Source organism: Sinocyclocheilus grahami, unplaced genomic scaffold, assembly GCF_001515645.1.
Source record: "Sinocyclocheilus grahami isolate Dianchi unplaced genomic scaffold, SAMN03320097.WGS_v1.1 scaffold916.1, whole genome shotgun sequence".
NCBI lineage: Eukaryota > Metazoa > Chordata > Actinopteri > Cypriniformes > Cyprinidae > Sinocyclocheilus > Sinocyclocheilus grahami.
Window position 1 is genome coordinate 398141 of NW_015506095.1, and position 25169 is coordinate 423309.

At 36.8% G+C, this 25169-nt stretch overlaps 1 pseudogene; it reads left to right on the top strand.

Moving 5' to 3' along the window:
- LOC107564213 (serine/threonine-protein phosphatase 2A 56 kDa regulatory subunit delta isoform-like) overlaps positions 1–25169 on the top strand; it is a 50778-nt pseudogene that overhangs the window by 9227 nt on the left and 16382 nt on the right.

A 25169-nucleotide genomic window follows, 5' to 3' on the forward strand; every position in this document is an offset into this window, starting at 1 on the left:
GTGTGTTGTAATATCTAACAATCAATAATATAATATAATATTATTTCTATTTTTTGGCACAGGGCAAGGTTTTTTTTTAGGGATGCACGATATATCGGCCACCATATCGGTATCGGCCGATAAATGCTCATTTTTTCTGTTATCGGTATCGGCCTGATAAGAAAATTTGGCCGATATCTTAAAGCCGATAAATAATGCATTATTTCCTTCAGAGACACTTCAGATGCGCGCTGTTCGTTTGCAGCCTTTTGTGCAATTGTACGTTGTAATATTGTGTTTATTTGATGTATATCTGATTTATCTCATATAGAATGCGTTTGGTTAAGTTAAAAGAGCGCTTCAGTTTACCGGTGATCGTCTTTAGCTCAGCGCACGCAGCTCAAACAGCAGTGCACAACATTAATAACTATGATTGGGAATGTTGTGTATATAACATTCTAATGAGAACATTATTATAATAAAACGTTGTGCATTCTTTGGGTTTAGTTGCTGTGTTTCAGCGCGTTGTTATGGGAAGAGCGCATCCACAACAGGATCACACATTCTGACTATAGCATGCAATAACTGCGTCATTTGTCATTTCATATATAAGTTGTAATATTATGTTTATGTTGTATTAATATTAATCTCAGGATGCATTTCCTTGAGTTAAATAAGCTGCCAGCAAAACGCTTCAGTTTACCGTGTTCATTCAGCTCTTCAGCTTCAGCACGCGCAGCTCAACGGCTGCTATTTAAAACAGTGGTATTAATTTGTTACTTTTTCAAAATCATTGATATATTATTAATAACAACAACCACTTGTATTGTTCTCTTATTATTTTCATCAACAGTATGGTTTAGTAATTAAAATCATTTAATTATTGTCCGTGCAGAGGCTATTCCGTTTTATTGATCTATGGCGCATTCATTTTGATTCTTTACACGTGTAATGATGTCCAGTGACTTGTTTGCATTATTTATGCATTATTTTATTTATTTGTAAGACTTTTTTATGACTAAATTTGGTAATGGGAGAGTAAAAATATTTTTAAAACGTACACCGTTCAAACTAGGCTGCTTATGTTGAAGTGTTTGGGATGTGGCTTTTAATGATGAGACCTTTTTTGTAATCAGGCTCTCAAAAAGTATATAACAATTTGGATATAGATTTATCGGCCAACATATCGGTTATTGGCTTTCAAAAATAAAGAGTAATCGGTTATCGGTATCGGCCAAAATTTTCATATCGGTGCATCCCTAGTTCCGACATAGTCTCAGTCAGGGAGAGTCCTTCCTGTCTGGCCACGCAGGGAGTTTGAGCACATGACAGCTCAGAGACGGTAATTGGATCAGCAGTGCAAGTGTCTGCACTAAGTAGGACAGTGAAACCTTGCCACAGCTCACAATTTAGAGAGTTACAGTCTAATCTCCAATCTAATCGAGCCTGTTACTTGCTGTTCATTTCTTAGAATCTGATGTGGATTGTTCCTAGAAAGCATACAGTTGGATTAATTTATTCAGCACTGCATCATCAGCTATTGTGCTGTTCTCATTTTATTAGCTCCTGTTTGGACCTGAAATTAATATCCATCTCAGGTGGTCATCTGATCACAAATGGTCAGCCAAGAATTTAAAATGTGTCTCAAGTGCTTCCTTTGACCTCTTGTAATCAAGAAGAGGGTCTCTGTTTTGTGACTGCATACATTTACTGCGTTACTGCATGTTTGGTAGCCCAAAAAAAGTGTTAACGCTTGGAAAATATAGCTGAAAACTCCTGTTGTGGTAGAACGATTGATTGACAGGGCTTGATGCTTACTTATTTCCCCAAAGAGTACATGTGCACAAGTTTAAAAAACCTAGGCGCACGTTAAAACACTTTAGGGCCACAATAAAAAATGATTAAATGATACGTTTTTGGATATGAAGCATTCATTTATTTTTAATGAAATCATAGCCTTTTGAAGTTCAGTTATCAGGCTTGTATCAGGATTCCTGTTTTTCCTTTCCCAAATTTAAGACTTCAAAATGAAAATTAAGATGTTTGTTACACCATTTAAGATACTCTTAATTTTTAAGGACACAAAATGTACACTAAATGTATTTTAGTTTGCACCAACTATTTTTAGTCACTAATGCAGTGAAACGCTTGCACTGTCAAGGTGATGTTAGGTAGTTCTTCGGTGTTGTTTGGGGCACATCAAGTTGCTTTAGTATTTACACTACAGTGTGTTGTAGTCACATGAAGGTGATGTATTTTCAGTCCTTAAAAGCTGTTTTTCCACAGACCAAGTGAAGCACAGGCTGTTTGTGAATGATGTACATCAGTGGTTTTGAGCTGTGGTGACAGCAGTCTGGGGCCCTAGAGCCGAACCAGTCATTTTCCACACATGATCAGCTAGGACTGCACAATTAATTGAATTTATAATCGCGATTACAATTATGTAATCGCTCAAAGCGGCAATTAATCGTTTAAAGTCCACTTATGTTATTCTGCGTGCTTAAGATATGTTTTTTTCTTTCTACATGTTATCTTAAGGGTTTTTCCCATTATTTTAAATTTAGTTTTAGTATAACATTATAATACCATTCATATTTTTACTTTTTTATAATTTAAAGAAGAAACCAATCCGATGTATAGTTGACATTTGAGGCTTAATACTATAGAAAAGCACTAAAAGTTTTTCATTTAGAGTGTTTTCAGCTTGTTTATATTCATATAAAAAGCCGGCATGCAGTTGCATCAAACAATGGTATAAACATCATTCAATGTAAATTTTTGTCATAGTCGTGCAGCCCTGTGATCAGCACATTCGGATAGATTGTCTCATAATGTGACTTCTCGATCTGCATCTAAACTCCGCTCTTGCCAAGTAGTAGTTCCCTGAGGAAGGCAGTTAACTGTCAGTCCCCGTGGTTTCATAACTAGAATGATGCTCCCTTTTCGAGAAGAGTTGCTCTTGTAAGCGCTTCAGTTTACGGTTTCTATTATTACTATAATGTGAAACACAAGTTCGGTGGTTGTGGTTGAAGTAATTGCTGAGTTCTGATGCTGTGGATCTACATGCTACAACAATGGTCTTGATTAACCACAATGTGTCTTAAAATACTGAGTTGCATAATGCGTCATGAGCATTCTTGTGGAGCCTTGACCATTACACGTATTCACCTTTCTATGCGGGGTGCCAAACATGTTTCTATTATTACTATAATGTGAAACACCAGTTCGGTGGTTGTGGTTGAAGTAATTGCTGCAGTGACTGTTGCAATTTGTTTTAGTTCTGATGCTGTGTATCTACATGCTACAACAATGGTCTTGATTAACCACAATGTGTCTTAAAATACTGAGTTGCATAATGCGTCATGAGCATTCTTGTGGAGCCTTGACCATTACACGTATTCACCTTTCTATGCGGGGTGCCAAACAGATGTATGCATCAAGAACAATGTCTCCGTGTGTTTGTTTCTGGCCCAGGCAACGCTGTTTCTAGTGGTCTGGCACTGTCTCTGGATGTCCACATGGCAAACAAACAGAGGAAGCATGGAGATCTCCCTTTTCCTGTCTTTGTGTGAGAACTAAGCCAAACCAGCTCAGTGTTTTTGTCTAGGAATTCCATTGAAGCGAGTGATTTTACTTCAGTATCTGCCATGATGCCAGTTTGGATGGCAAATGTATGTATCAGGGACATTTTAAGTTTTTTTTTTTCCCACAGCAAAAAGTTATATACTTTTTAACACTAGCCTTCATTTAAAAACAAGCATATTAATATAAATTTCAACTTTTAATTTATTTATTTATTTTTCTTCAGTATTGAGTTTGTACCTGAAGTACTGGTACTTTTAATGTTACTATTGTGTTTTAAATGGGCATGCTGGGAGAAGTAATGCTTATTATGAATGAAGACTTAATGATTAGAAATCCATCAGTGGACTAAAATTTGCTACAGGTAGAGACAGAATGCAGACGACAGCGTGCATAATTTATTTATGCATGTATTTTGGCTGTGTGTGCAAGTAGATCAATTCTCTGTGAGCTCTGTGCTCTTGTTTTCCACCATAAGTGGATTACATAAGTTTCGAGATAACATATTTCAACAGGCTTTCGAATGAGTGCTTGGTTATATTTTCACAGTTTTGTAAAGAACATTGTGTATCATGTGGTGGTTGCCTGCAGCAGCATGATCTCAGTATAGCATGGAGACGTTCATGCGGTAGAAAGACTGCTCATTGTGTGCAGGCATACAAGACTGACACAGAACCATCACTCTGACTGCTGAAGATGTTTTGCTGAGGAAACTTAAACCTAGGATAAGTTGAGCTTAAAAAAGATTCAGTTTTGTTTTACTATATTTTTGCTTTGGAAAATATGTAATACACAGTATTTATCGAATGTTTTTGTCATAGTTTTGGTGAACAGCGGTCAAACTGCATTGTAAATCCTTAATTTCAGCTTCATGTTCTTTAAATTTAATCGATTTTTTTGTATTTTAATACATATGAATGAGTGTTAGGTTAACACTCATTAACATTTACATGCTGAGTATCAGCAGTCAGTATTGTTTTTTTTAAACCTATTTCTTTTTTATGGATTATTGACTGTTTATTTTGGCTTGTGGTATTGGTTTAAATGTTAAAATTCCTAAATAATGGATTTGTTTGTTGCAAACATGCAGCATTTCGATTCACAAGGTGTTGGATTGGAGTGGTGTGGATTACCTGTGGATCCTGGCTATGTTTTTATAAGCTGTTTGGACGCTCATTCTGACGGCACCCATTCACTGTTGAGGATCAAAATAATTTTACTATGGGTTTGACTTCAGCTCATCAAGTCAGAGTCCGAATCTTTTTTGTGTGTGTGCATTCAGAACAAGAAATGGTGTCCTATTCGAATAGTTTGTCTAAATTAAAATGTTGTAATAGAAATCCATGTTTGTCTAGTTCTAACCTAGTGTGACCGAAAGAACACTGAGATAAAATAAAGAAGTCCTGCTCTGGGGTTGGTGATTTGCCTGTGGAGGTTAATTCTCAGTCTTATGACTGCATGTTTGTGCTGTGCTGCTGAAGGGCAAGGTAACCACTGAAGTGATGATTTTTCCACTGAGGTTGGGGTTATATCTACATGTATGGTTGACATTCTTGATCAAATCTTTTCACAATATCATATGTGCAATAAGAGCTTCACAACCTGACCTGACCTCACGCCCTGACTAAAGAAAGTGCAGTCTGTCCTGTTTGGTTTGCCAGGACACACAGGTCATTGGGTCGTAATTTGGATGATTAGTCTGGGTTATGTTTAGCTCAAGATCCATTGTGAAAACAATCTCGTATGACCCTAAACACTCGAGCTGTTGCACTGAACCTGGCTCAGTGTCTTGTTGGAGTGTTGTGTGTTGTTTGCTGCAGGCGCAGCTATAGAGCATGTGAGCGGACATAGATCGACGTCAAATGTTAGCATTAATAGCTGCTGTTTTAGTTTTGTAAGAGTATATGGGCATCACAGCACACAACTATGTAACCACTTATCATTTTAAAAAGGCTATTTTAATCCACTTGCCCTAAGAACCATGCACAACTGATTCTCCCTTTGTCTTGTCATCTGTCTGGGAGCCCTGGGGTTATTGCATGTGCTCTTCAAAAGCACTGGGTGTTTTCTTTGAATTGGCCTACAATAGTCACATTATCATCTTGCTATGGAGATGCCTCTGGAGACATTTGTTGACCTTGTTCATCTGTTTTATGTTAGCTAATGAACTATGTTAACATTACATTTGATCATGTTAAGGTCTCTTAAGTGTTTATATTACAAAATTGCAAAAAAACAAAATATTAATGCTGTTGATTGCTAAAAAACGAACTAATTAATCACACAGCTTTCTGTAATTAATTGCGATTGATCACACTTAATAGTAAAGTTTGTAATCAAATATATTTTCACATTAAATCTCCGAATTTTGGGCAACAATCATTATAAATTTCAGAAGATTAAAGTGTAAAAAAGCTGCAGATTGTTTCCTCTCCTTTTTAAATGACAGTTCCTGAGTCATGACTGCAGTGATCGATTCAGTGTGATTTGATTCACCACTGCTTCATTAAAACGAACCAAACCAATTCAGGGATTCATCAGATTATGCAAGAGCAATGCAACACAGCTCAAGCATATGGACATGGTTAGTGTGAAACTGTGAAGCAATAGCCAGATGCACATTAAAAGAAATAGAAAATACATAGTTACAAACAAATTGCAAAATCCTAGACCTGTTGATTAACTAATTAATCATGCAGGTTTCTGTATTTATTCATGGATAATCACCTGTAGCATTACAATTTGTAATCATATTTTCACATTAAATCTCCAAATTGTTTTAAAATGTTTGTTTAATGGCATCTTTTTACTAAGTACTGGCTGAATTTTCCCTCCATTGTCTGGGGATAGAATAAATATAGTCATTTGACACTACAATATAATTTAAAGCCAGACATAAACTGCAAAAGATCAGATTTTTAAATTGATTTAAAAACAATTACAGAACATTACAAATGTTACTTTTAATTTAAGTGCGCTTAAAACAATGTTGGTCACATTTAGCTGTGCCTTTTATATAGGCTAGTGTGTTTAGTGTTGGTTTTTTACATGTTAAACAGCAAATATTGATGTCAGAAATGACTTTCCCCATGCAGCCCTAATAATACTCAACATTAAAGCAAATTAAAAACAAGATTTTTCTGTGCTTCTAGCAGTAGGCAGCTTTTGTTTCTGGCGGAGGCCTAACAACAGACAGGAAGTCAATCCTACATTCATAAGGGCTTCCCTCCCAGTGCTCAGCCCTGCTTTCCATCGGCGGGACTCAAGGAAACGCAAGGCTCATTAAGCAGAAATCACTGGACTAAATGGCAAGCCGAAGCTGTGTGTTCTGTGTCATTTGTGTGTGTATGTGTACAAGAGACGGAGATAGCGATAAATGGGTCCCTGCGGGTTCTGCAGCTCCAGGGTTGCAGTCACATACCGATTTGATTTGCTGGAGTTGTGACACCCTTTGAGATAATCGAATAGGTCCTCTGTGAGACATTTGACCCTGTGCTGCTAAAGTGTCTGCATTGTGTGGGTAGCTCATTAAGCAGAAATCACTGTGGACTAAATGGCAAGCCGAAGCTGTGTGTTCTGTGTCATTTGTGTGTGTATGTGTACAAGAGACGGAGATAGCGATAAATGGGTCCCTGTGGGTTCTGCAGCTCCAGGGTTGCAGTCACATACCGATTTGATTTGCTGGAGTTGTGAGACCCTTTGAGATAATCGAATAGGTCCTCTGTGAGACATTTGACCCTGTGCTGCTAAAGTGTCTGCATTGTGTGGGTTGAGGCAGTGCCTTTTCCCAGTCCGTTTTATGCGGATCACACATTTTCTTGCTCTATTTTATGACATTCATTCAGCTTTAATAATTGTTTGTCCACCCATCATTATCGAATGTAGGGCCCTATAAAATCTGTTTTATTTTTTCCCAAATTCCATTATATTTTTTTCAAATTCAGTTTTAATTTTTCTCTACTACTTTTTAATGTTTACATAAAATTGTATTAATAAAAAAAACATGTCTAATTAATTAAAATCATGAAACGTACACAATTTCACATTAATTAATTGAAAGTTTAACAAAAAATACATGTTTAGGGCCCTATAAAATATTACATTTTTTTTTCTCATCATATGTTTTGTTACCAAATTCTGTGTTTTAGCAGGTCTAATTATTTGAATGTATAAAAACAACCTAATTTATTCTTAAAATAGCCATATGAATTTTTTTCCCCCTCATAAATTCTGTGTTGTGTATTTAAAAAAAAAAAAGTGGTTATCAAATGAAGTCATAAAACATTAATTCAATTAATTGAAAGTTTAACAAAAAATACATGTTTAGGGCCCTATAAAATATTACATTTTTTTTCTCATCATATGTTTTGTTACCAAATTCTGTGTTTTAGCAGGTCTAATTATTTGAATGTATAAAAACAACCTAATTTATTCAATTTATTCTTAAAATAGCCATATGAATTTTTTTCCCCCTCATAAATTCTGTGTTGTGTATTTAAAAAAAAAAAAGTGGTTATCAAATGAAGTCATAAAACATTAATTTCATTTATCATTTAATTATCGAAAATTGTATTTGTTAATTATTGTTGTTGATCACTGAAGTTGCTACAGATACAAAAACAATGTCCGAAAGGACAATAAACTAAACTAACTAAAATTAAACTTTATTTTTTAGCTTACAAAGAGGATCTACTATTAAAATTAAAGCATGGAAGAAATGTTGTGTTATAGTAGTTTATGTCCTCATTTAGTGAGACGACTGAAAATCGCTGAAATCACCGCGAGCACCGCTCGCGCTTCAGTACGAGTAGTAAACAAAACCGCGTGTCTGCGCCATTCATTACAGAGACATGCAGAACATGCAGAATTCATATTTAAAGTCTTTTGCAGCTTAATATTTACAGATACTATATCGTGATTTGATTTAAGTGTAATCACCTACTTCTGATTAATTCATTCAAAATTTGACATTCCGTGACATTCCGCGTTATACAGTAAAATCGTTTTTTATGACGATTTTTTAGCTAACAAAGAGGATCTACTATTAAAATTAAAGCATGGAAGAAATGTTGTGTTATAGTAGTTTATGTCCTCATTTAGTGAGACGACTGAAAATCGCTGAAATCACCGCGAGCACCGCTCGCGCTTCAGTACGAGTAGTAAACAAAAACGCGTGTCTGCGCCATTCATTACAGAGACATGCAGAACATGCAGAATTCATATTTAAAGTCTTTTGCAGCTTAATATTTACAGATACTATATCGTGATTTGATTTAAGTGTAATCACCTACTTCTGATTAATTCATTCAAAATTTGACATTCCGTGACATTCCGCGTTATACAGTAAAATCGTTTTTTATGACGATTCCGCGATTCCATCCATGTTTTCGGCTTCGCAGAAATCATAGGGCCCTACGGATGATATTTGATTGGCCGATCATGCTTTAGGTCTAAATCAGGGCAGATATATTATGCACACATTCAGAGAGCTCCGGTAATGGAGAAGAAGTTACATTGTGTGGAATTCTATTAGAATTCTATTATTTTGATTCCTCAATTTTTTTTTTTACTTACTGTAAAACAAACTTTCTTACTGTAATTTAGATGCTCATGCTTGGTGGTTTTGAAAAATAAAATATGAAATTCTGATTTTTCAAGCATCATTTCAGTAATTCTGCTGATTCGCTGAGCTGAAAGAAATAGTGACTGGATACAAATCTGAGTATGCTTGACATAACGGGAGTGCTGGCAGTCTGCTCATGCATCGGTAGAAATGGTTTGTGTGCATATGCACACTCTGTCTCACAGGTGTCTCTCGTCACAGCAGAGGTCTGTGACAAATCTAATTTAAGAGCTCAGCAGAGATATGTGTTCCCTCTGATAACAGTAATAACAGTTTATCTTGCAATTATCTTAATGGCATGGAGATGTCTCCCTGCACATGCTTAGTTATTAGTGATTTGCATTACTAAACCTAAATGCAACCCTGAAGAGAGTCATCTTAGATCACAGTGAGTCCTGGAGCAGGTTTGGCGCTGCTAGTGGAGATCGCTCTACCATTTAAAAGTTTGTAGTCAGTGAGATTTGAAAAGAAGTCTAATATGCTCACCAAGGTTACAATTATTTTGTCAAAAATACAGTAAAAAAAAAAAAGTAAATATTACAAATTAAAGTAACAAATTTTTATTTTGATGTTTTAAAATGCAATTTATTCCTTTGATGGCAAAGCTGAATTTTCAGCATCATCAGTGTCACATGATCCTTCAGAATTCATTCTAATATTCTATTAGAAAATTAAAATACACAGATCCTTACGACTTCAGCTAATTTATTATACATTTCAATGTATTTATAAGAGTTGACACATTTATACCACTGTATCGTTCATCTCTGTAGTTTTGACTGCTATATTGCCAACCCCTAATTACGTAAAAGTGGTCAAATAAAATATTAGCTATTGGTATCTGCCTCAGATTTCCTGATGGGTGCATCCCCACCATTTATGATTGTCTTCTGACTCTGATTATTTTGTTTCATGCTTTTATCTGTATACTCTAGTGCATATTTGATTTGATTAGATCAATTTGAAAGCCATCCTGTGCATTCATCAGCAGAAAACCTGCTGGCTGCAGGCCATCCTCTACCTCCATTACTGTCCTCCTCCTCTCATCACTCTCAGAGCTTCTCCTCTGGCATTGCATAAGATCTCCGAATCACACACTCCTACTTCAGACTGCAGGCCTGGTGCAGGATGTTGAGGTTCATGGCCTGCAGCTATTCTGGAAATCCTGCTATCCTCTGCCAGCTTAAAGCATTGTGGAAAGAATTCACTTGAGTCAGCAGGGTTAAAAAATGACATGTTTCATACTTGCACACAGGACACCATCAAAGAAATTGATAATGAAAACATCTGACAATAGAAGTTATTTGTTTGAGGTGGCTGCTGCAATTGCATTGTCATTTCAGTCATTGTGCCCTTTGTGTTTGCTGACATGTGAAAGGAAAGTTAGAATGTTCTGATGGAGCTGCTGCAGTGCAGCTCTCTGTGGATCCTGTTTAATATAGATTCATTGAAGCTGTCATCTGTGCCCCAGATTTTAGTCCTGCGCTTTCATTCTGTCCCCAGCACTGCTCAAAAGTGGATCAATCCCCCATCCTTTCCTCGTTACCCTGTGCTGTCCATCTCGATAGACAGGCTCTGTTTAACAAAAACCACTGTCAGACTTAATACCTCTTCTGAGTGATTTTAAAATGAGGAATCACAGCTAGTTTACTGATTCAAATATTTCAGGACCACTTGAAGTTTAGCCTGATGCATGTGCAAGTTGCATAACATTTGCTGACTAAATGTTTTTTCCTTGATCTAATAGTAAAACATACATTTAGAACTTAGTATGACTTGGCAATAGAGGTGAAACAATTATATCTTTCTTCTTTTTGTATATTTTCTCTGTAATGGCTTGAAAAAAACACAATAGCAATCAACAAAATGCTAAATACATTTAAAATAATAAACTTGTTTTCAACAGTATTTTTCCCTTAGTGAACACGGTTAAATGTAAACATATTTATTTATGTGAATCAAAATAATAATACATAGTAATAAAATAAGCAAATATTTCCATATATACCTGCATACAGTTTTGAGAAAACATTTTAATATGTGAAAAATAAATGCAGTTTAAATCAGTTTAAATTATTGTTGCATAGAATTTAATCGAACTGCCTAATTCAAAGTTAAAAATTGCAAGTTGCTATGATTGACTTTTCAGCAAGGACACATTAAATGCATCAAAAGTAACAGTAAGGACTTTTACATAGTTACAAAAATAGTAAGCAGCACAGCTCTTTTTAACATTGATGATAATGTTTCTTGAGCAGCAAATCAGCATATTAGAATGATTTCTGAAGGATCATGTGACACTGAAGACTGGATTAATGATGCTGAAAATTTACCTTTGCTTTTATATTAAAATATAAATGTTATTTTAAATTGTAACATTTCACAAAATTACAATTTTAACTGTATTCATCACATTCATGCAGATGAGCATTAGACATTTCTTTGAGAAACATAAAAAAAAAACTTACCCAGGGCTCCAGACTCATTCTTTCCACTGGTCGTTCTTTTGCGACTAACTTTCTCAGTTGATCACATGAACTCATGATTTAGTCGCAATTTTTTATTTATTTTCTTTGGCTACAACATGGGATTAATCGATGCATGCTGATGAACTTTTATCATAGTTTATAGTTATATGGAAACTAAAGAGGTTAACATTCAACCTGTTCTTTTTCATTAGTAGTATTATTTGTGATTTTAATTTTGTGAACGGGAAGTCCTCTTTTGCTATGTTATAAGCCTCCTCTGCCAGCTTAAAGCATTGTGGAAAGAATTCACTTGAGTCAGCAGGGTTAAAAAATGACATGTTTCATACTTGCACACAGGACACCATCAAAGAAATTGATAATGAAAACATCTGACAATAGAAGTTATTTGTTTGAGGTGGCTGCTGCAATTGCATTGTCATTTCAGTCATTGTGCCCTTTGTGTTTGCTGACATGTGAAAGGGAAGTTAGAATGTTCTGATGGAGCTGCTGCAGTGCAGCTCTCTGTGGATCCTGTTTAATATAGATTCATTGAAGCTGTCATCTGTGCCCCAGATTTTAGTCCTGCGCTTTCATTCTGTCCCCAGCACTGCTCAAAAGTGGATCAATCCCCCATCCTTTCCTCGTTACCCTGTGCTGTCCATCTCGATAGACAGGCTCTGTTTAACAAAAACCACTGTCAGACTTAATACCTCTTCTGAGTGATTTTAAAATGAGGAATCACAGCTAGTTTACTGATTCAAATATTTCAGGACCACTTGAAGTTTAGCCTGATGCATGTGCAAGTTGCATAACATTTGCTGACTAAATGTTTTTTCCTTGATCTAATAGTAAAACATACATTTAGAACTTAGTATGACTTGGCAATAGAGGTGAAACAATTATATCTTTCTTCTTTTTGTATATTTTCTCTGTAATGGCTTGAAAAAAACACAATAGCAATCAACAAAATGCTAAATACATTTAAAATAATAAACTTGTTTTCAACAGTATTTTTCCCTTAGTGAACACGGTTAAATGTAAACATATTTATTTATGTGAATCAAAATAATAATACATAGTAATAAAATAAGCAAATATTTCCATATATACCTGCATACAATTTTGAGAAAACATTTTAATATGTGAAAAATAAATGCAGTTTAAATCAGTTTAAATTATTGTTGCATAGAATTTAATCGAACTGCCTAATTCAAAGTTAAAAATTGCAAGTTGCTATGATTGACTTTTCAGCAAGGACACATTAAATGCATCAAAAGTAACAGTAAGGACTTTTACATAGTTACAAAAATAGTAAGCAGCACAGCTCTTTTTAACATTGATGATAATGTTTCTTGAGCAGCAAATCAGCATATTAGAATGATTTCTGAAGGATCATGTGACACTGAAGACTGGATTAATGATGCTGAAAATTTACCTTTGCTTTTATATTAAAATATAAATGTTATTTTAAATTGTAACATTTCACAAAATTACAATTTTAACTGTATTCATCACATTCATGCAGATGAGCATTAGACATTTCTTTGAGAAACATAAAAAAAAAACTTACCCAGGGCTCCAGACTCATTCTTTCCACTGGTCGTTCTTTTGCGACTAACTTTCTCAGTTGATCACATGAACTCATGATTTAGTCGCAATTTTTTATTTATTTTCTTTGGCTACAACATGGGATTAATCGATGCATGCTGATGAACTTTTATCATAGTTTATAGTTATATGGAAACTAAAGAGGTTAACATTCGACCTGTTCTTTTTCATTAGTAGTATTATTTGTGATTTTAATTTTGTGAACGGGAAGTCCTCTTTTGCTATGTTATAAGCCGGGCTTCAGATGCTTTCGCTTTTGAATTTGCGATCTTGTCACGTTTTACACGAAAAGATAATTAGCAGGGTTTCCATCCAAAGTTGCGAATTTAACTTATGTGCAGAATAAATTTAAATATTGCATAAAACATTTGCGAATAAGCACCGTTTCCATCCAACAAGTCAAAGAGAACAAAATCATCACTTCCTGGTAGAACTGGCGCTAGGCTATATATCACTATGAAAAGTAGGAGAAACCCCTGAATATAATAATTTTCATAGGCCTATATAATAAATTACTTGCACCTCAAAGCGAGCAGACGAAACAAAATAAATGCGGTCATTGCTTTCGAAGTTGGATGCTGCTGTTTGGGAACGCAGTTCTGGGAGGCAATTATACAGAAAAACGTTGATGTCAGACTTTGCTCTGACATTTCAAAATGACCATAACATTTCAGATGCTGAGGAACGAGATTGGTCCACTGGTTAGGTTTTGCTGTCCCATAGTGCAGTCACATTACTTTTTTGATGCGCATGGAGGAATTTACTCGGCAAAGGCGTTTCCATCTCCTTTTATTCACATTAACCCTTTTTTGCACAAGTCAAAAACCGCCTCAAGTGAGCGTAAAACTTTTTTGCGATTGATGATGCTAAAAATAACATTATTTTGTGTATTTGGTGTAAGGAAATGTGTTTATGCGGTTTAAGGTTAAAAAAACACATTATTTTCCACATACTGTACATTATTGTTTCTCCTCTATGCCCCGCCTTTCTGAAACGCGTCGATTTTTACAAAGCTCATCGGTCTGAAAAGCGAGGTGTGCTCTGATTGGCCAGCTATCCAGTGCGTTGTAAATGGCCGAATACCTCAAGCGTGTGACGGAAATGGTACGCCCCTTACCATATTGTGATGCCCTGTGTCCCGGAGCGACGAGACAAAAACATTAAAACCCATTATAAACGAGGCATCTGTTGCATCCAGTGGGGACATAATTACGCATTATGACGACTTATACTGTCTTTTTACTAGGGATGCACGATATATCGGCCACCATATCGGTATCGGCCGATAAATGCTGACGTAGACATGTGGGGGCGTGTTTAAACGAGGCGTTTTAGGAGGGCATGGACAAGTCTTAACTTTTATAAAGAATATCTCTTTGGGTTTGAGACTTTAGTCTTTGCAACTTTAGGGATCGTATCTATGCACGAACAGCTTGTAACACTCCAAAGAGAAAGGAAAACTTGAAATCGCATCATATGACCCCTTTAAGGGATTTTTATTCAAAATTTGCTGTTTCCATCACTCGTTTCTGATGCGATACTTCAAAATGTGCATAAAAACAGGGTGATGGAAACAGCTATTGTCTGTTTTGCTTACATCTATACCTTTCACTTTTTAAGACTAAAACAAAAGATGGATTCATTGTTATTCTTAATTAAAAAGCACAACAAAAATAAAACTGTAAGATACAATGTAAAAACAAGACACAACGTTTATTAATAAAAATGAATAAGATGAGGCATGGCATGCACCACATGCTGTATTATATACAGACTAATAAATTACAGAACGTTTAGCAAGCACTGAGGAAACAAATAAATCAATTAATAAAAGAGAGCCTCCATAGCGTAACGTGAGGTAAACAGCAAAGATAATGAAAACAAAAAGAAAAGTAAAACTAAACTTGCTTTCTGTGACAGTGCTTGCATGTTTTTTTCCCACCACAAGAACACCTACATGTTCACCTTTGGTTTAAGTGGTCTTTTACTTTACTTTAGCATGAAAACCATCCATCGTTTCCTCAATATTCGCATAATTTTTACTGCACACACTAGAGGTCGACCGATATGGGTTTTTCACTGGCCGATGCCGATATTTAGAAATCAGGGCAGCCAATGGCCGATATAGGATGCCGATTTTATTTGGCCGATATGTTTGGCCGATTTTCTTTTTTTTTTTTTTCTTCTTCCCCTTCATCTCATAAAAGTGAGTTTAAGTAAATGATTATTGCAGAATACAAGATAGTAATAGTAGTAGTAGCCTAATTCGGAGTAATAATTCATGGCTCAAAACTTAAGCACCTTCTCAAAACAGTTCTGAAGCATGCTTTTTGATTATGTTTGCTGACAGACACCAGTGTTTCCCACAGACTTGAAAATGCAAATTCATTCTCTGCCAGCAGGAGGCGCTGTTGGAGCGGAGATATAGCGGTTTCCCCGGTAACAGCTGTAATCAAATAAGCGCTACTTTATCAGGCATTACAGGAAAGACGAAATGAAAATGACATAGAAGCTTTTCTGAAGACAGTCGGTTCTTTTCACAGATACATTTGTATAAAAACACCCGCACTGCACTTTAATTTTGAAACGTGCAGTGCTCAGTTTATTCAATGAAGTATAAGCCTTTTGGAAAATCTATTTTCCGTCTTTCAGTCCATCTGTTGTGACGAGCCGCCACAAATAACTCAATGTATGGGAAGCACTGGACACTTCTATAAGTCAAATGGCCAAGTGATAACAAAAATAAAAGAGTTCACACATATTACACAGCCTGCTGCTCATAACTGCTTAAGAGTGTGCTGGCCACGAGCGATGACATTGTGGAGGCTATTGTCGGACCCACACACACATTTCATGAGGAAAGTTAACGTGCACGTTATAATCAGCCCAGAAGTTTCGTCTGAATTGCATATGTTTCTACTTTCACATGTAAATGACTTGCACTTATAAATATGATAACGTTCCGGCATCAATTCTAGTAGGGTAAAACGTAATTACGCTTTCGAAACGGTCTGTTTTGCCCTGCCATCATTAGCTGAAGCTGTGTGTGAACAAGAAGCAGCTGCAGAGTGTGAGCTGCTCCGTCTCACGCAGCCAGAGAGAGATTCTCCGGCGTTCTGCAACTACGCTTAGCTGCCCGCAGATGCGCCTGCCTATAAATCGGCCTAATTTGCAGCACAATCGGGCAATGCCGATTAATTAAAAAATGCCAAAAATCGGCCGATTAATCGGCCGGCCGATCAATCGGCCTTCGTACTCGTGCTGACTCGGCGAATATAAACCAGGCTCTACACTCGAAGCGCTGCGCAGTTCAAACGAGTAGCGCGGTTTCGTTTGCTATTTGAAGTTTCACATATGCAACAGAAATGGCAGCGCTTATGAGTTAAACAACGCGGAGGTCGCGCCAGAGCGACCGCTTACAAAATTGTCGCACAGGCAGAAAATTGCCCGCAGTCTGGAGCCCTGTTACCAATCCAAAACTTTTAAATGGTAGCATATAGTGAGCAAAAGCATTATGATTATATCTTGAATATTCAGAAGGCTATATTGCCCATCTCCAGTACTTGGTCACCTGATTTCAGTCCAGCCATTATGGCCTGTTTATAATTGCAGCAGTTTGTTGCCTTGGCAGAACAGTGTTATTTTCCACAAGCTCATGCAGGGACACACAGTTCACAACACACAGACAGACATATGAGTTTAAATGAAACTGTGGTGGACCAAAGAGCGTCCTTAAACGATGCATTGGTGTGAAATAGCATAGTAAGAGCTCTGGAAATCTTTCCTGGGAGGTTTGCAGGTTGGTTTGATTGACTGTTTTGCCTGCCGCCCATCTCCTGTCTGACAGGTGTCACTCAGGCTGTTTTGTTTATTGTGTCTCCCATTCCAGATGCCCCACCCATGGATCGAGAAGAACTGTTTGTCCAGAAACTGCGGCAGTGCTGTGTGCTTTTCGACTTTGTGACTGATCCACTAAGTGACCTCAAGTACAAAGAGGTGAAGCGAGCTGGCCTCAATGAAATGGTGGAGTACATCACACACAACCGCGACGTGGTCACAGAGGCCATCTACCCTGAAGCTGTCATCATGGTGAGGGAGCACAAATATTGACACATCCTCATTGCTTTTCATACATGGTGCTCGTGCATATAAGTTGTGTTTGGCTTAGTTCACACCACCCTATCACTCTTCAGTGGTCAACCCTGATTCTAAATAAAATACTGCATTTCAAAAATCACTTGGCAGTTTTCTCAAATGTAATAATCTTTTTTTAATGGAAAATTGCCCCTTAATTCAGTTTCCATGGCAACATTAATCCTCTCGTACCATCTTGAGATCCCTCAATTGTGAACACACTAGGTGATGCCACAGGCGCACTGCATCGTGTGACTCACCTTTCACGTGAGTCACAAGAACTTATTAAAGTGACAACTAGGGGTGGACCGGTTTGTGGAAAAAAACCGAACGGTACGGTTCTCCACACACGGTTCGTCACGCGCTAGGACTGCGGTTCAACTTAAACCTGACAACGCATCTGTAATATGGTTTGCTATAAATAACACGTAAAACAAACAGGGTTCGGCTAATAAATGTTTCTGTTGATGGATGCGCATTCTGGCTTCCCAATACATTACAACAACAGCGATGGAACAAAAAACGTGGACAAACCATTCACTCTTGTTCAATGCGAATGCCGTATGTGGAATATGAGCAGTTATTTATTCCGTCATCACCCGGGTGTTGATAGCACGCGCGTGCGCACAGGTGAGACCTGAACAGCACACGTTGATATATGAGCAATATCACTCGAGTACGAGAGCGATACCGGCTCTATATCAGCATGGCTGTGATTAGGCCAGAGGCACGAGGCCGCAGGCCTCTCAATATCACTCTCTAATATACGAGAGTGATATTGCGTTTATACAACAGTTCGACGGAACGTGTGTGTAATTAAACAAGAAACAATGGAGGGTCTAATAAAACCCTCTTTTGTGTGAAACTACTTCCTTCCGCCACGGATTCAAAGCTCAAGTTGACAGTTAAACATACGTCACTTTTACAATTGGTATCAAGGGCATGTGCTGCTTCAGTTAGGTTATTAGTGAGAAATAATGAGGTTATAAGAGAGAAAAAATGCTGGCAAGACGTGCATCCAAATGAGAGAGAGACTGCGAAGCTAGACATTTCTTCTTATATTAACTAACGTACTCTACGATTAGCTCAGTGTATAATAAAAAAAAAACATAAACCTAGAACAAGCGGAGTGATACAAAATTGTGAAAGGGCGTTTCTGTACCGATACCAGTTCAATATCTCACGGTTCTCAACCAATCAGATTTGAGAACCAGAACGAACTGTTGTATAACTGTATTTAAGCTAAACTCATTTAAGCTTTGCCAGTTTAAACATTCAAGAGCCAGAAGACGCGAGCTCGCGCGCTCGGTGAGAAGATTTGTGCGTGCGCTCATCCGAAGTGCGCAAACCCGCGCCTCAGAATGCACGCAAATATTAAGCTTTCTCTGAAGTATCGTGTTTAAATGGACAAATTCACAAAAAAATTATGTCAAAATGCCAGTCTTGGTAAGTATCCTATAGCAGACATAGCCGGCTGAACGTACTGTATCAGTGCATTCTCTTAAAGTGACAGCACATTCTTAATATTAATCAAACCGCAACAACAAAGAAATCACTGATTGAATAGCTTTTGTAACTTTAATAAAGATTCATTTTTAATTATTTTATTTGTATCTTTACTCTATTGTATTTATTTGTGCTGTTGCTTGTAATTAGATAGATTATTCTTATTTTCATTTGACAGTATAGTTTTTGCCTAAACATTGCACATCGAAACCGTGACTCTAAAACCGTGACACAAACCGAACCGTGAGTAAGTTGAACCGTTCCACCCCTAGTGACAAGTGGCATGAAGGATTCAGGGATATAGTACACATAAAAACTGCAACCTATAAAAAAAACATTTCATAATATAAAATGAATACTATAATATAAATAAAACATTTCATTTGACACCTGCGGGTTTAATCACAACGAGTAATTTTGTCCGTTTGGTTCCTGTACCGCACACACATCTTTTGAGTAGTTGTAGGTCTGCATACAGTACACATGTATGTCACAAATTAGCTTCCACTATTTCTTTCCATTTGACCCACGCTGGTTAGCTGATTCTCATCTGGTTGGGAGTTAATAGGACAAAAGATGTGGCGAGTACACACCCCTGCTTATCATAACACATCCTCTGCGACCAATTGACAGTAATAGCTTTTGCCTGACCGATGCAGAGGTGATTACTAGCCAGACCCAGGATAAAATCTGCTCAAGTGTAAATGTACACCAGGGAATTATGGGTAATTAGCCATCATAAATCAAGGCCTAGACACCTGCGTTTCCTTTCAGCCGTTCATAATTCGAAGAAGATGTCTTCTGGGTCCCAAATAGGGCTCAGTGATATAGCTGTAGCTAAAAAAAACAAAAAACCCTCATTTCATATTTTAATTTTCATATTTTATTTATAATAACACATTTAATTGCTTTTATTTTTGTTCACATTTAAATTTTTAATAATGAACCTACAGGACGAACATATAGGCTTATGCATTTATTTATTTATGATGAGAACATATGAACAAAGACTGTGCGTCACTTTTCATGTTTAACACCACACCCCGCAGTGATAGCAGAGGACACTAAAAACAACAAAACAAGCTAGGGCTGGGTAAAAAAAATTAAAATTTGATTTCTCGATTTTAATAGATTCTCTTTTTTATGAACCAATATCGATTCTTAAATCCCAGTCGATTCTGTTTTCAGTTGATGAATAAACAATGGGCTATATATATTGCGCCTCACATCCAATAAACTCGCCTTATGCTCATGCAATGCCAAGTGTGTCATTCTCACCAGTTCTCACAATAAACATCTTTTATACAGACCCAGATTACAGATCTTTCATTAGCTGGCTGTACATTCTTCATCATAATTATTGTCGTATTAGGATGAACTTTTTACATTTTTAACACAATTATAAGGCCGTGCGTATGTGTGGTTTCAGTTGTTCCTATATTTTTTTGTAAATTTAGAATAAATTTTATTACGAAACTTTTGGTGAATCCGAATCATGATTTGTTCTTAAAATCTCACAAATTCGTGCATATGCATGCTTATTGAATGAGACCCATTGTGATATAAAATTACTTGGTTTATATTGTGAACATTTAATAAATGCTAGCCCTATTCGCAATCATAAATCTTGCAACTGTATTGCAAGATAATCACAATCATAAATCTCTTGCTTTCAGATACACTTTGTCCCCTCACTCTCATGTCCCGCTCTCCCGTCTCAGTGTGAGGTGTGATAGAGAATGTCTTTCCCCTCCCTCTCCTGTCTGGAGGTTTGAATCGACTCTAGTCTGAGGCTGTGGTCGAAACATTGCGTCATCTTGACAGCGAGAGCAGTGCCGCCCCTCTGCAGTACTAACACTCCTGTCCTTCCTCTCAGCCATTTTGGGACACGAGTAATAATCAGTATCTTACCACTTGTCACTTCAGAGGGAGTTGATGTTTTAGGTCATACATATTTAATGCCTTGGATTCATAATGAGAGCGAAAGAAGGATGATATTTCAGTGTTGTATTTCCATGGAGATTGTTCATAACTGCATGAAGTGAGGTTTTTAGAGCGGCATTTTCAGTGTGCAAACATTAAAGTGGAGGTCACAGATGTTTCCAGAGATGTATATTAAAAAATAACAAATGCAATCTTATTACATGTATAGTTTTAACTACTACTACTACAATGTATTAAACATGTTGTCCAATAAGAGTATGGTAGGGTAGCATTATGTATCAATTTTACAGTAGTATAGCAGACCTCAAAATACTGGCGGTACCACAATATTGTCCAAACGGCAGTACCGTGATGCACACTAGTATATTCTCCTGCTCATGGTTCAGATTTAGCATTGGCAGATTTAATTTTTTGGTGCCATTCACATAGAACGTAACAGAACGCATCAAAAAGAAATGCAACATGGGAATTCAAAGATGAACTCATTTGACACTAGGGATGTGCGGGTATAGTCGACTAAACGGTACAGCTCCTACTAGTCGACACTGAAAACAATAGTCGATTACATGACAGAAAAAAAAACATGATTTTATCATTCAAATGACCATCATTTTAACATTGCATTTAAAACATTTTAAATAACAAATTAAAATAAACGTTTGAAAAATAATACATTATTTTAAAAAGTTTATCTGGGTGGAAACTACATTTTTACCTCAGACCTCATTTGCGTTTTCTTCGTGTCAGTTGCAGCGAGTTCAAAAATGACCATGCGAAAGACGAGAAGGTGTGGGATTATTTTGAATTAGAAGGAAACAGAAAAGTTTTGTGTAAACCGTGTAATGTCAAATTGTCTTACAATAACTCTACTGGAGCGATGCGTAATCATATTCAATACAGGCACGTAGCTTAGAGGCTGGCTAAAGCCAGCAAATGTCAATCACGTGATTCACTACAACCCGCAGCCGCTGCGATCCCGTCCGCGCCGTCTGTTCCTCTAACGAACACCCACTTCGGTGGTGGTGCGGGATGTCCAGGCGCTTTCTGAAACTCTTATCGGCTTGCTTTTCGTTATCTCTGCGTGCCTGCGACTTCAGTTCCTGCCGAGCGTGATTTTTCAAATGCAGGAATTTTATTGTTAATCGCCTCAGGTCCCGTCTTTCACCAGACCACGTTGATAATTTCACTGAACAAATAACGCATGGTCTGAGTAAGTAAAATGGGCATTGTTGCATTTGGAAGATTTCGGCAGTGCTGTCCCGCGAACGCGAGGTCTGACTTTCCCGGAGAAGTGTCACCTCTCTCGGTGTCTGTTCTGTGCAGTGAGCGGCAGAGAAGCACCGCATTCAGTTGGCCGCACCGCAGCCGACTCGTCAATAAATGAGTACAAAACAGCGTTTCCTAGCACCTGTCGCTTACTGATTGTTTGGAATTATAAATATGAGCGTGGTTCGTCTGTTAATATCACATGCACTTTTTTGTTTGTTGTTTTGTTTTTAGTTTGTTACTCCGACGCAGTGCGCTGCATGAGACAAAAAAGTAATATATGCAAAAACAACCGCATAGCCGCTCTTTAGGGTAGATGCATGTTGATTTTATCAGATGATGCCGCGATTATAAATGAGAGTGACTCATGGTTAACATGTATTAAAAGGAGTCGTGTTTAGTCACTGTTTAGTGTGGTATTTTTTGACAGTATTCACTCATCATGACAGTAAAATAGGGCATTCTAAGTCAATATACTGCAGTATTTTCTCTCTCAATCAGTAGAAAATATGGTTAACACCCGGTCATGCATGAAAAACAAATACCGTCATGTACTGTGAAACCGGTATAATTTTGAAAAATACCGTGATATAAATTTGTGGTCATACCGCTCAGCACTACTATAAAGCCAGAAAGACTTTTGATGGCAAAAGAAGTGACACATCTCTACATAAGCCAGGGGTGCCCAACCCTGTTAATGGCGATCGACTGCCCTGCAAAGTTTAGCTCCAACTCTAATCAAAGACACCTGCCTTTAATTTTTAACTGATCCTGAAGACCCTAATTAGTTGCTTCAGGTGTGTTTGATTAAGATTGGAGCTGAACTTTGCAGAACAGTCGATCGCCAGGAGCAGGGTTGGGCACCCCTGACATAAGCCAACCATTAAAAGTGCATGTGAAATAAAAAAGCAAAAGCAACAGCACAAGTGCCTCTCATAATTTTAGAGAGGTTTGGGATTTGTAATGCTTATTGAAGACACAATTATAAAGTAAACATTTTAGCCTTACTGTCTTCATTTTTCTGTGTGAAAGTGAAGCAATAAAAATCTGTTAAAAATAGGGATGCACTGAAATGAAAATTCTGGGCCGAAACTGAAAATTCTGGATGCACTTAGCCGAAAACCCAATCCAAAAATGCTTTTTTAATTAAATTAATTTAATGCTTTGTAATTTGTAATTAAACAATGCAAAGTAATTTTGTAAGACTTTTTAATTTAACTCCATTTTAATGATACTGAATTTAAAAACCACAACATACTTTTTACTGAAAGTAACACAATAAAATTGGACAGAATTGATATTAATGTTAGTAACACATTACAATACGTTTCATTAGTTAACATGAACGATAAACAATACTTTTTTAAAAGAATTTATTAATCTTAAACATTTACTAATGCATTATTAATATCAACAGTTAATGCACTCTGAATTAACATGAACTAACAGTGAACAACTGTATTCTCATTAATTAACATTAGGAAAGATGAATAAATACTGTAATAAATGTATTGTTTAAGTTTGTTAATAGGCTACATGAACTAACACCAGTGTTGGGCAGTAACGCATTACTGTAATTTGATTACTTTTTTAGTAACGGGAGTAATTTAATGCGTTATAATTTTCAAAATAGTAATTAGAGTATAGTTACAAGCCGAAGTCTCTATACGTTACTGCCGCGTTACATTGCTGACAGAATGTAGTGTTTTATAATCTTGAGATGGTAAAAAGGATGTAGCACACGCACTGTCGATGCGACAGAGTGCGGCACGGGACAAGATGAGCGCGTGCTGGTGCGGGCGGGTAGACACTCGTGTGTGTGCGGGATGCGGGAGAATAAAATGATTCACGGGACTCCCGCAAAATAGAAATATCTAAACATAAAATATCTAAACCAAATAAATTGTTATTCATCTATTGCACAAAAGCAACATGAACTAATATAAAATATAAACGATTAACAGGTGCAAGTGTATGCAGTTTCTATTTAGGCTATAACACGTGTTTGCAGTGTTGAGCAATGCAGTGCTGAAATTTGCGTGCTCACGAATCCTCTCATTATAACACACAAATTGTAGACATTATAAAAGATTCATTATGCATATATTTATTGAGTTATAACAGAGATCTGTGAGATTGCGATGAACTGAGATGTCTTTTAGAGATTATAAATGCCAAATCATGTACGCAGCAGCCGCTTGCTTTAGTTAAAAATAGCTTCTGTGAATGTTGATGCTTTAATAACAAATATTTATCGGGAGCGTGTATGCTGGGATTTCATAAATCTAATGGAGAAAAAAGTAACGTAACTAGTAATGTAACTAATTACTTTTGAAATAAAGTAATCAGAACAGTAACGTGATTACTTTTTTGGGGTGCTCCGATCAGGATTTTTGAGGAAGATCGCCGATCACAGAAAGCAGTATCTGCCGATACCGATCTTTTTAAAGCCTTCTTTTTATCATTTATAACTATTTATAGTGATACTCCAATCAGGATTTTTAGACATTTATTCAGGGCCTGAATTTCATTTTTGAAAATGTGGGGAATTCCCCTCTTAGGTGTCTCTTGTGAGAGGAGAAGCAGCTTTCACACAGGAGTCCGCTACTGATCCGTGGCTGTTTACCACAAACACAACATTTATCCATTAGTTTGATTTCAAATCCAAACATGGTCACTGAAAATGCTTTTTCAGCATTGCAATTCTTTTTTTACACAGTACAGTAATACAATCTTTCACAGACATGTTTAGACACAATAAATATAAGCAACACATTATTCAATGCTTTTTACTTTTGCATTTACTTCTAGATTTATATATTAAGTTGCTCAAGCAAGTGGCAAAACATTTAAACCACTTTTCTTATGTTATCACAAACTTACCATTGACAGAAATAGTCTGCTCTACTGCCTTTCCGAGCATTGAAATCTTTATTACAAGCAATCCTGCGGTTCATAAAGAACTTCGTTTTCCTACCTCCACGAGTGCTATCTATTATTGCCTTGTTTATCTAAAAGTGCTCTTTCCCTTTAAACCTAGCCAAAAAGCCATATGTGTT